Source organism: Diadema antillarum, unplaced genomic scaffold (genome assembly GCF_040938485.1).
Source record: "Diadema antillarum isolate AM-2024a unplaced genomic scaffold, OU_Dant_1.0 seq00000585_RagTag, whole genome shotgun sequence".
NCBI lineage: Eukaryota > Metazoa > Echinodermata > Echinoidea > Diadematoida > Diadematidae > Diadema > Diadema antillarum.
In genome coordinates, this window is record NW_027271519.1 from 185,802 (window position 1) to 199,576 (window position 13,775).

General features: G+C 39.4%; 1 protein-coding gene across 2 annotated transcripts in view; it reads left to right on the plus strand.

Annotated features, from left to right (window-relative positions):
• Nucleotides 1–13,775, plus strand: part of LOC139735554 (uncharacterized) — a 58,312-nt gene that overhangs the window by 11,502 nt on the left and 33,035 nt on the right. The window contains exon 1 of one of the 2 annotated variants that reach the window (XM_071646312.1): nucleotides 7,233–7,300. The exons of the other annotated variant lie outside the window; for it this stretch is intronic. The gene's annotated coding sequence lies outside the window, so the exon portion shown is untranslated. Of the gene's footprint in view, nucleotides 1–7,232; nucleotides 7,301–13,775 lie in introns of those variants that run through there. 2 annotated transcript variants of the gene reach the window in all.

Below are 13,775 nucleotides of genomic sequence, written 5' to 3' on the forward strand. Positions count from 1 at the left end.
TTTTAGCTAGTCCGACGTGATTTTGGGTGGCCAATGGCCAGCGGACCATCGCCAATTTCGAACCCTGCATACATACCTATAATGATGTTGAGACGATATTGTGGCTCGTTGCCTGAAAGCCAGGCTAGGCATTGTCTTGCCATATATACCTGCAGTGCTTGAAGCGAGTTACCGGTACTCTGGAGATGGAATCTTTCTGCCTGATTGGTTGTCGTTCGCAGGATGCTTCCTTGTTGAATATCAGGTGACTTGTTGCTGTGCATTAAGATGCATTGCAGGGTTGAATTTCATGAATTTTTGTAGGATGTGCAAACCAGACAAGCGAAAATGCAGAGAGAACAACCTCTTTCCATCCCTCGCCTGTCATGCCTTGTTTTGAAAAACAGAAAAGTATGGTATATCATGGTGTTCAGTTATCCCCCTGCATTTAAATGTGAATTATAGGTAGTAGGCCTGCAATGCTGTCATGCTGTTTGAAAGCATTTTTTTTTTTCTGTTATGCTTTTGCCTTTATCGTTTTGGTATGTGTGTATTAGTTGTGACATTGAATTTGTACAGCAAAATTTTGTTTGGAGAAATTGGTAAAATAGTGTGTGCCAGTATTCTTTGTTTCTGGATTAATGCTATTTAAATTGTAAATGCTGCTGTAAATTCTGAAACCAGAAACAACTGGATGCCAAAACCGCAAGGACGGGGTCTCTCTCGAGGGGGTGGAAATGCTCAGGGCCAAAGATACTGTTCAAGCTCCACTAAGAAATTACCCATGATGCCTTGCTGATTAGCACGTAAACAGCAAGAACATTCACATAATGTCTATATCAGACCTTGGATGACAAAGGTGTGCGATATACAGCTTAACCTTTATTGTGTGGTATCGTTCTGCTATTTGCAAATTTGAGTTACCTTGTGCTGGGGAGAAAAGAAAGAAACATACTCATATGTTTGTTTTGTGACTCATAGATAAGGAGGGTATTGGAGGAAAGATGACTATTTAGATTGCATACACATCACTGCTCACAAATAATATTCATTGGTAGATACTGTGTGTTTGACAGCTTTTTACAAGAGTGACTTGTTGATTGATAGGGTTTGAATGCTGTATCACCGTCAGTGTTGAGATGCATGTAATAAGTCAGCTAGCACTTTTTGATTAACTACTAGGTTTGATATTAAAGGTGAGTAACAAATTGTCTTTTATGCAGTGATTCTGCAAAGCTGGCTTTTGCTAGAAATTGATGACTTCCATCTACATGTAAATCTACTCTCTGTGAAAATAGATCAGCATTTGTGAATGTTCTCTTTTTATGTACCATTATGAGTAGGAATCAGTGTTCGATATGTTCACTCATGCCTCCAGGAATTACTGGATAAAGAGACAAACATTTGCTATTTATAGTGGGGTTTTTTTGTTTTTTGTTTTTGTTTTTTGTTTTTTGTTTTTTTTTTGGGGGGGGGGGGGGGAGGAGCATGTTTTTGCTGACCCTCTTGCCAAGCTTGCATGCACCCCATTGCACAATTTGATGCATTTGGGCTCACATCAAAGTGTGTTTCCTGTTTCAACTGTTAAATTATCACAGATGTCTGCAGTTCTAACCAAAGTCTGATACTTTTTACGCACACGTCAATGACACTTAAAAAAAAGACACTTTTTTTTTTCATTTTGTCCATAATGTTGTTACCAGTGTGATGCAAGTGTAAATTTGTATGAGCAAAAATGTTTGTCAAATCATGGTTACATATGGTTACAGTTTCTGAGGTGTAATTCAGATTTGAACGCTGATAAACGCTGATGAGTATAGTACTGTGTGTATTTTAAAAACCCAGTTTTATAGGGTCATTCTTCAAAGTTATATGAGACTGATCTAAACTGCTTGGAGGTGTCTTACAAATTCAGAATCACATTCTTAAAAATAGATATTACGTGTCAGATCACCTCACTGACAATCAATCTTCATGGCAAGTTTCAGTTGTCATAGATCTGTATTCCTATTGCTGATGTGGTCATGTTAAAATAAGATTATAGACCTGGCATGGGGGTATCAGGGAGTCGAAGACTTGCCCGGCTCGGATATTTATACAATTCAAGAATCCCTAAACCGAATTGTGTACAGCTGATTTCCATGTACAATAAAAGTACACACACAGCCAAAGAATCTCGACTGGAGTCCACCCTTATTGATTAGCGTATGCGTCAATGTATATTCGCTGACACATGGCTAACGGGCGCTATTCTTGGTTTTTTTATGTATTCTGGTGAACAGCGAATGTGGATCAATTTGATCTGAATACCCATGTTTCCCTGTGGTACTATGTCTTGAAAGCTTTTTTTTTTTTTTCCAACCTAATTTAACCCATTGAGGACGGTTTGATTTTGCTACAACACGCATTTCCCATAGACGCTTGCCCGAGTTTACTCGGGACTCGTCCTCAACGGGTTAAGCTATTTCTCAGCATAATGCCAAGTTGAAGTTTACATATAATTTTTTTTATTTTTACTTAATTATTTTTTTTTACATTTTTTTTAGGGGAACTGGACATTTTTAGTCTAGAACTAATTATGACAAGATTGCAACATAAAATAGACTAGATGCAGGATACAGAGAGAGTGTGTAGATTATATACGTAATCAATCAAAAGAAATTTACTACCAGTTGACATGAAACCTGAATCCTTCATTACAAAGAAGGGATCTGGCAAACTACAATTGCCATCAAGAATTAATGATACAAATTGGAATTGGAATGATATGTCACAGTCTTACTGCGAGGGTTTGCGCATCTTTTACCAGTCCCGAGTTAAAAGAATTGCATCACATAATACAATGTATGCCCTAGTCTGTGATATAGTTTCACATAAAAATAAAAGCTTACATTGTACTTCCTCACTCAACAAATTATGTGAAACTGTAAATGATGTGAAACTTGTGCTGCAAGTTTGTGCCAGCGAATCACATTTTAAACATGCCTGAACTGAGCTGAAAGGCTGACACGTAGACTCTTTCCCGTTCTGCTGTAATCTGCAGAAGGAAACGTAACGTGAAGTTACACTCCGAATAAATGCAGCTAGCAGAATTTGATATCTTCTATATCAAGTTAATGTTTTGCATGCAAGCTTGCTCTTGTTAAATCATGTAATGAAATACTATGCTGTATCATTTGCTTCTTAGCAGTAAAGATACCATTTATATGGCCACATACCGTGGTGCTCCGTTTACTATCTGTAAACATGGAATGAAGTCCATTCTGCACACCACTTTTCTGTTTAAAAAGCCCTGTAAACATACACAGGTCTGTATATATCCCATATCATAGTTATAACATATTTGGTTGTGTCAATTTTATGTTGCCCCCCCCCCCCCGCTATGTTTTATCTTACTTTATTGTGGACCATAGCATATCATACATGATGTATTACTGAGGTCCACACACAGAGTGTTACTTGCAAACGCACACTGCTCATTGACAGCTCAAAGGAGTGTACCCTGAATCTGCGTTTCCCATGCATGCTGAACTGTGAATCATACAATCTGTTTTGCAGCCCCTTTTTCAAAACCTCCATGTTCAGTCAGGCACCTGTTGCTGTGACCACAGCATACTGATTGCATTACATTACTGGTACCCAGGGTTTCTAGGCACCTGTCTTGCTAGTATGCTGTATAGCAAACAACTCCCTCTGGAAAAAAAAAAAAAAATTAAAAAAATTTAAAAGAAAACAAAAGCGAAACACAACATTTTTTCAGCCTTGCTTCTACTTTGTGCTTTGCTTGTATCTAAAGGTACAATGTAGTTGACATTCTCTGATGAAGAGACCCCATTCAAAAGATTTGGACCAAACTTTATAACAAAATCTCTTCTTGCCATGAAAGAATCACTATGTACATAATCTGTATTTCAAATTTTCTTTGTTGCTTGAGTGCCAGTAAGTAGAGTGTCTCTATTAATGCAGAGCTGGAAATATTGTTTTTAAGAAGCATGAGTTCTGTTTGTTTCTATTTTGTAGAAAAAGGGCATTACATAACAAATACAAAGAATTGTATGTGCTGTATTCTTTGTGTCTTTTTTACGAGCACAAAAAAAGTAACAATATGCTTTATTTTTGTTTTGTTTCATCTTCCTGATTTAATATTCATTTAAAGTTACTGATATTCTGAAAAGAAAAATGTGGCTTTTCATCTGCAAAAAGTTTGTGTATTTATAAGTTAAAAGATACTATGAAACATACAAGTGCAAATTGATAAATTCATGTGTCCATATCTTTCTTTATGCCAATGAAGGCTGACAACCTTTAAGTTAAAAAAAAACAGGGAGCTTGTCATTCTTTATTTTGTGCGACATGATTGAGATGTATCTGTTGTTGTTGTGCACAGCCTGAAGAGGCCGACAGTCAATCATGGGAAATTCTGTCGGGCGCTGGGCGCCACACTCGTGGCATATGTTTGGTGCGCTGAAGTTGTAACATAGTCTGCCATGAAATTAATGTAGGTTGAAGGTTATGATAGATGAAGCCAGGAATACATTTTTTTTTTTTTTTTTTTTTTTTTTTGTCAACGTCATTCTAACATGTCCTGGCATCAGGATGTCATGCACATTCATTACAGTGCTGAAAACAGCATGCAGGGGATAAAGCAAGATACGGAAAAACTTCCGTGCAAGGACTATGAAGATGTACTGGGGCCAGAAATAGCAAGTCATACTGATCCACTCGGGCATGAGATGTTGTGTTAATTTTGATAGGGAAAATATCAAGAACCATATTTTTCTTTGTCACTAGTTTTTTCTCTTTTTTTAAAATTTGGTTTCACTTTTTTGTATTGTTATCATCTTTGTCATTTGTTTCAAAATTGTTTTGACGGGGTATGTTAAAAACATCTGCAATTGCGACTATGGTTGCTGGTCTGTGGAGACACCAAGGATCGATGTGTGGAAATGTTCCAGACATTGATGATGTCATTGAGCAGTTTGATGTTGCAGGAAAATTTGTCAAATTTATATATTGTTCATTCGATGTGTATCTCTTCATGGGATAGATTCTAGGTCTATATTCGCAAATGCCGTGGGATGCTTCGTAAGATAAAAATACAAATTCTTGGTTATTGTGTATCGTCAGATAGTTTCTTTGTGATCTTATAGTGTCTGTTTGTTGTTGTTGTTGTTTTTTTGTTTGTTTGTTTGTTTGTTTGTTTGTTTGTTTGTTTGTTTGTTTGTGTGTGTTTCTTTTTTTTGGGGGGGGGGTGATATTGGATATCAAGTGTCAAAGAGATCTTGTATGTATATATAAAAATAAAAAGTCTTTCTTTTAGGCCCGCTGTTGCAGTTATGATTGACATGGGAGAGGCTTAACTGTGGAGGACAGTTTGATTTTGCTACACCACGCATTTTCCCATAGGCACTTGCCTGAGTAAACTCTGGACTAGTCCTCAATGGGTTAATAAATCAAAAAGGGCAGTAGGTCAATGACCAAAGGTGTGTGTGTGTGTGTGTCATATTAGCTGTAAGGAAGGGCAGGGCTTGATATTGATTTTCACAAGTGGGGGGCTGAATGTCCGGACCTCAAGAGGAAAATTTAAATACGAATAGAGGTTTCTTTCCTCTTTAGTGTCTGGTCTGACAGGGTTTGGAGATATTGGGATGTATTGTGCATGACTGTTTGTATTTATTAGATGCAAATGTAGATCTGATCTGTGTATTTGTTTAAAGTATATTCAATGAGCAATAACCACTGGAAAGACGTCATGAGATCAGAATAATGGTGGGGGGGGGGCTGGGACTAATTCCTGATCTATATCATCTTTGCATGGCTAGTTGTATCTTTTCAATATGACAGACACATTTCCATGTTAATTGATCAATGTAAGGGACTATGCAGTATGTGCCATGAGGTAGCGCTGAACATTTTTGCATTGTTTGGTATCATTTATTGCTTGGTTTTTGCGTCTCCTTGTTTTGTTTTGAGGGGGGGGGGGGGTGGCCACGGGATATTGATTTTTGGTATAGGTCGTTACATAATAGAGCCATTGGTATGTTCTTTTGGATACAGGCCTGGGCATTTAACCCATTGAAGATGAGTCCCGAGTATACTCGGGCAGGTGTCTGTAATGGGAAATGCGTGTTGTAGCAAAGTCAGCCTGTCCACGACGATAGGTGTAAAAGAAAAGATAAAGTTGTAGGACCATTGGGTTCCAGAAGAACATCACTTGTGTTCCAGCACATGAGATTGGTGTAAATCTCATTAGCTCTGATATGATGCATACATGAAATTGATGTTGTTTGCAACATCTTTAGAGCCTAAAGTTCCCCCCCCCCTTTTGTTATAAAATCACATAAATCTTGTGTCTACATTATAGGGGGAAAAAAAACTCTAATGAGAGTGTTCGTACTGAGTTTATGTAGTTCATCCATGACGACGGATATTTATAAACAGAAGCATGAGTCGCATGAGTCAGCGGCCTGGCTACCGGCAAGGAGGATACGCAGCTTGTGTGAATCTGTACCCATCCTTTCTCTCTCCCGCTCTCTAAGGGCATGATGCTAAATATAAAATGGGCATTCAATGCATTACGCTGATCATGTCTGTCAGGGGGAAGGGGGGGGGGGGGATAAATCAAAGGAGTACGGGTATGTTTGTGTGTGTGTACATATACTGTGGACGACAGTATCACTGCTTAAAGGTGTAGATAATCTCAATGTGGGCTAAGGGCTCTGAAGGGATTTATGAAATCTCAGCTTTTTGCTTTAAAAGCCTTTTTTTTTTCCCTCACTCTTGCTGCCTCATTGCCACATTGCATTTACATTTCCCTCTTTAGGGTCGAAGTGACAATTGTACCCGTGACGAGGTGTACAGAGTGTAAGTGGAGCTGTGACAAGCTTCATGCTTTTTTCTCTCCGCACTCCCCGAAGAGGTGTGATGTAGGCAGCAAAGAGAGAAGCTACAGCTAGCAAATATTCACCGAGCTCGAACAGTCGGCTGCGGATTGGACCGTCGCTGTAGGCAGGTCAAGTAGGAAAGGCGCTGCGCTGCTGCGGCAAGGGACTCCTGTCATGCTTATTATTTGAGTCACACAGCAATATTGCAGGGAAATACCACGCTCTTTCTTCAACCACGAGTTCTCCCTCTCTCCATCTCAGGGGCCAACTTGTCTTGTGGATGACCCATATTTCGCCCGGCATACGTTGTGTGTATGCATGTTTGTGTGTGTGTGTGTGTGTGTGTGCGCACTCCACCAGCCCAGTTCTCTAACCTGGTGGCAAGGAAGCCGTCCGCTACTGCTATGCTGTGGATATTCCTTTGGATATTTTCATGCGTAAGAACCCGGCTTGATTTTCTTGGGCACCTCTGTGTGTCTGTGTTTGTGTGTGTGTGTCTGTGTTTGTGTGTGTGTGGATATGTAGTTCGTCTTGTCCGTATAAGTTTACTTCGCCTCCTGGTATAGATAGAACTACAGCGAGTGAGCGAGTACCGGTATATGGTGCGGTGCTGTTGTCTGGAGATGAGAATGTTTATTGGAAAGTGGGATTTGTGGCTCTGAATCACTGACCTGTGAGTTATGATTGACCGTGTTATGATGAGGTGGCACGCGCATTGGAATTTTTCGTGAGGAATTGGGTTCATAATGCTGGTAAGATGATACGACCATTTTGTACTCACTGCTGCTGCTTTGCATTCAGAATGTTACAGCAAAAGGTAAAGAATGGTTGCAGTTATTCATTTAAGTGTAGATCAACAAATGGCATGCAACAGTTGTGGATATGTTTGAATATCATGAAGTATATATCATGGGGTGAAACAGATATTGGATTAATCAATGTTGTTTGATCATGTGGGGCATTGAGTAAAATTTAAAGGGAAAGACCAGGATGCATGTAATTAATGCAAATGTTTGTGTAATTTACTTTCAGTGATGAACTTTTTTCTAAATCTGTATGCAGTACAGACATTGTTTATTAAATGCATATACATGTATATGTCACTTACAATGATGAGACAGAATGTTGTGAAAGATAAGCTTGATTTGTCTTTTATCACTTGAACTGAATTGTGAGCAGAGAATGGAAGATATGTAGCATTGATTTGTGTTGATACTGCTGGGCATGCCACAGCTGTTCAGAAAACTGAATCAACATAAACTCGTATTATATGAATTCTGCAAATTCACACCGTAATTGTCAAGGATCCATCAATCAGGAGAGAGATGAGCATCCAATGCGTCTCGTGGAGCCGATAATTGTTGTGATGTAAAAGCCATGATGTGATCCTTTGCTGCGACCTGATGTGTGATGTCACCATCTCCCCTCTCTTGCCATCTCTCGGCCCAACGTGCAGCCACGTAGGCTGTTCACCTACCCTGCCCATGGAGAGCCATGCAATTCAGATGATGGTGACTCACTCTCGCCGCTGCTCGTGACTGTAGTTCGTTAGTTTTGTGTACAGCGTGAGGGAGGCGGGGGAGGGGGGTGTGGGTAGGAAATCTGACTGATGGAGGGGCGGGGAGACTCAACCAAAATCTATCGTCTGTCGGAACATCTCGGCATGATGCATTGCAGTGAACCTGAGCTGAATTGATTACCAGTGTTGCAAATTTTGATCTCTTGGTAGCATGACCACAGGACCATCATGCGTAGAGAAAGCATCCCATGTTGTCATGTGCTTGGGGGGGGGGGGGGGGGGATTGGGGGCTACATGGTCGAGGGTGTCGTGTGTCGTGTGTCGTGTTAGCAAACGAAATGAGGGAAATAATCAATGATATCTGTTTATTTTTGGGCTGTCTGCATGTGTGCCCCAGTGGGATAGCATGCACTGGTGCGTGTTTTATATGCAGTTGAATTTCCTGTCACCAGACTGAACAAGCTTTTATAAAATTCTAATTTTCCATCTGCAGTGCCTGTGTCTTGTTAAGTGGTGTTTGAATTAATTTTCATAAAATTGAAGACTATTCTGGACATTAGTCTTTGTGCGTGTGTTAGCAAAGACTGATCTTGCCTTCTTTTACATGATGACATTTCAAGCTTTAATGTTAAAACATGCTCTGTCAGTAGGGCTGACCATTCTGGATACAAAAAAAGAGAAAAGAAAAGAAGAGCAAGAATAAACAAGTAAAAGATAGGACTAAGGTGCTTTCTCCATGGAATTTCTTTCTCAACATTTGAGTGACTCTGATTTTGGTTTACTTTCAAGAACATTACATTATACTTCCAGGAATGTCATTCGCATGGTACACAGGAATCAGACTAGCCACTCTTCAGAACCATCACAGGGGGCATTATTATCGGAAATAATGACGTCAATAGCCTGTCAATTCCGATTCTTTGAGGAAGACAGGGCATTACAGTCACGCTTGACAATGTTCCCCTCACCACACTTCCTGTGTGAAGTTTTTTCCCATTTTCTGTGGAAGAGGAAGAGGTCTCAGAATCAGACTTGTTGAGTCCATCGTCTGTGAGGAATACTGGTATGCAATTCGTGTACACACACAAACACATAGGTAGATCATATAAAAGGAACAGTGAAAAAAAAAAAACAATGCCTGAAGATAGGCTATTTAAAAAAAAAAAAAAATGTTCGTAGTGACTGTCTGCAAACTCTAACTGTCTCACCTCACTGTTGGGCTACATTGTACCTGATCTTGGTTTGATAGGCATACACATTCTGTGGGGTTGAATTCAGAGCATTTTTGTTTTGTGTGGTATCAGGCGATTATCTAGTTGATGTGGCCATATGCTGACTTCTTGAAACCAAAGGCAAGTGTTCAACTACTTTGTTATTAATGATGATATGAATTAGTTGTTTACTTGATGACCTGTTACGGTTGTGTGTTTGATATAAATCATATCTTTTTGTTGGAGCCCTAGTGACATCAGAAGACTTAGTAGGAATTTCTTCTGTGTGAGTAAGGCTCTGTTGTATGTCCACTGCTTATTTGATTTGACTTGATTTGCAAAAGCCAATGTTAACATGGAGTGCTCGTTGCACTTTAACCAGCAGTCGTTTGGGACAGAATATATATCAGGTGATAGCAATATTGTGATGGTTCAAAATACTTCTCGAGCAGCAAATGTACATGCTGTGATGGAAGCAACTTGTCTGTCTACAGTACAAAGGTAGTTGAGCTTTGTTCTTTCATCAGGCTGGAGCCGTTTGAGGCAGTCCACAAATAGTGTTGGTACAATGTATTTTCTGTCTCAAGGTCTCCTACTAATGTAAATCAAGAAAAGCTGGTCAATGTCTGTGCGAATACTGACACCCACGAGCGATTTCACACGATCTTGTCCAAATATTCCTACAGCCATTCTCCAGAATTGCGTAGTGGATCACAATTGTAGCTTCTGTATAGAGCAATTGAACAAAAATGAAATGCAGTATGCCATGACTCTTCATTCAAAAGACAGAACCACTACAGTTGCATAAAATGTATTTACACTGCAGACAAAAATAATAGGCCTACAATTTTATCTGAATGCAGTTAGAAAGGGAGAGAGAGAGATACCCTGCATAGAAGGGGGGGGGGGTGGGGGAACCTAGGTGATTACATAATATTTGCTACAAGGGCTTATAAATGCGGTGTTAATTATACAGACAAATAGCTTTGGCTATCTGGAGATTGATTATATAGCTTGTGTAATATACACTGCTTGTAAATAGTGTGAAAATGCTCCAGGGAGAGAGAGCATGCTACATAATAGAAGGCATGAAATATACTTTATTTGTAGACTTATACTTTTTACAGGCATCTATTAAAAATATAATGCAAAGAGCCCTTACCTAATTCAGATTCATTTCAATGAGGACATGTTTGAGCTTAAGATATGTGATGTCCTGATTGTACTGTCATTAAAAAAAAAAACGTGTGCTGTAATAGTTTGTATTTATTGACAAAGCTAAACAAAATTCGTCGTCATTTTTCTTAGCATCAGTAGAAGTGGACCAAACTGGTTTCACATTCTGCTGTTCCACTTTTATGAGTCAATACATAGGACATGCCAATTGTCAGATGGTAAGCAGTATACTTGCTCTATATAAGATCCATTTTTTCGGTTTTATATTTTTTATGACCATGACATGTAAAGTAAAGAAGCTATAAAGATAACTGGACTGTCTACGTTATGGTTGTGGGCTACTCATATAATAATGGACTTGAGACCTAACACGGTTGACTATAGGGTGGGTCTATTTGCATGTTACTATTAAATGTGTATGTCACCAGGTGTAATACATAAGATAGTGACATTCAAATCAATCCAGAAAGGTAATAGAAAATTGTCATGATGTCAGTTTGACATCTTGGGGCCCTTTCAGATGTATCAACTTCTTGTACATTCATATGATGTATGGCTGAACAGCATATTGACATGAGTCCATTCAGATGCAACACACCTTACTTGATAATCATATGTGAGCATTCAGACATTGCGCTCCGTTAAACTTTTATGGGGAAGCCAATCTATATGTATGAGTCTGTCCGTTGCGCAGTACGAACTTGATGTTGGCATTGCGCTTTGTGCTTATTTTTGCAACCGCTTGGTCGATTTGAAAAATTCAAAAAGATTTGTGAATGGGAATAGTAGGGCTTTCATTCTACACTAATTCATCCTGGCCTAATGTCATATTGAAAAATCACCTAAAATGCCTACTGATACTTTTTGCTAGACCTATCTGTAGTAGAGGTTGGGCCCTAAACGAGCATTGTGAATAAGCCCCACCAACTTAAATGACGTATGGATACACTAGAGCTTTAAGATGCAAAAAAAAGAAGAGATAAAAAAACACAATGATGGATAAAGCATAATCATATGAAATGATGCTCTAAACATCGTTTTGAAAAACGTGCTGTATGCAGATATTTAGGCGGAGAAAAAATTTACTATATTCATACGTCGTATATCGATACAAAAACTCGCATCTGAAAGGTGGGGGGGGGGGTTGAGTCTGTCGTCGACCCCCAATCAAAAGTGATGAATATCATTACTAGGCAGCCATTCCAAGTTTAAAGGGAAACCCTGCTTCCATACACTATGTGCTAGAAGGCATGGTTTTTAACCACACTGCTTAGTTTCTTCATCCAGATTTAACAGTCTATGTGGGTCACTGTGTTTGGCTCATTTTGTGAGTTGTTACCAGTAACTTCCATCTTTCAGACCCTGGCCTCCTCATCTGTATGGATGGTGCTGCCTATTGAATATTCTTTTTTTTTTCTGAATGCCTTGACCTCTCTTGGCAGCCGAGTGACCTTGCGCACTCAGGTTCAGGGAGAAGTCTCCCAATTCAATGCCAGCGTCGTCACTAGACCCACTCCCTGTTGAAAGCTCTTTGTCGTCAAGTGTTTTGTAATAGGACCCCTAGGGTAGGGTTGAAAAGTTAAATGCTTTGTGTGATATTTGTCCCTGATTTGTTTTTTCCCTTTTTTTGGGGGGGGGGGGGGGGGGGGAATATAATTCAACACTGATCATTCTACTCATTCTAGTTGAAGAGTAATAACATTTGTAGTTATAGAAGTAGCAGCAGCAGTCAAAGTAGTAAAGTAGTACAGTAGTAGTAGTAGTAGTAGTAGTCGTCGTTGTCGTCGTCGTCGTCGTAGGAGGAGTAGTGGCCGTAGTGGTAGTAGGAGGGGGAGTTAGAGTTAGTAGTAGTAGTACAGTAGTACAAATGTACCTGTAGTTGTTGAGATAGAGAGGATATTATCTATTGCAGCAGTTCTTTGTCATTTATTTTAAAACTAATGTAAAACAGCATTAGTATTTAATAGCAGAAGCAATTAGTGGCAGTAGCAGTGGTACAGAATATCAGCAGGAGGTACATGTATTGAAGAAAAAGTGATATCATACAGTGCTTTACACAAGCACACAAGCAGCAGACGAAATTACAAATTGAAGCACTGACAGTGATTGTTTGGAATAGCAGTGAGAATCGTCAATACTGTTGTCAGAGCTGTTATTGTTTGATATAAAAGGGGAATTTGATATCGTGAACAAAGTACATATGTATCTGTTTCACATTGATTAAAGACTAGTTAAAACTATGTCTTAGATCTCCTTCAAATCTCTGTCCTGAGGAATGGAAACCAGACATTGTAAAACAGTAGATACATAATCTACGTGCAGTAACATAAATTGTTCATGAAGTACACAGTCTTTATGATGGCCATCACCTGCAGTATCTGTGTACAAGGTTCACTTTGATTAAATACTTGCATCTTTATCATTTTCATATTTGTAATCCTTCAGCCCTGTGCAGCTGCATTCCAATTCTGAATGCTACCAAGAGGGACTCTTGTAATGGGACTGTAGAGAAGTGTATACAGAGAATACACGTAGTAAAGTGGTTTACTGATGGGTAAGAATGGCAGATGTATTCTGTCATCCAGGGAGCACTATTTGACTTGGTGATCAGCCGCCTTTGTCTGATCACTGCCAGTAACAAATACCCTCTGCTCTACAAGATGAAGAGCGAAGGGGGGTAACAAGGGAAATAAAAGAGGAAAGGAACAGGAGGCACAGCCAAATCTTTGCATAGGTGAGGAGTTAACAAAGGAAGTTGAGTGAAGAGGTTGCTATGACAACAGGAGTGAGGGTGACACATATGAGCCTTCTCTATAATTAACACTGCAGTGAGGGGTCAGACTGTTAAGTGGCACACAGGAAAAGTCCCCTGGGAGAAAATTAGTTTAGAGATTGTTAACACTTTTAAATGTGACTATGCAGTGAGAGAAAACAAGGTAAAGGAATAAAACAAGAGTTACTGCAGGATGCTATTTGATTGGAGTTGGCAGGTAACAGCATAAAAAG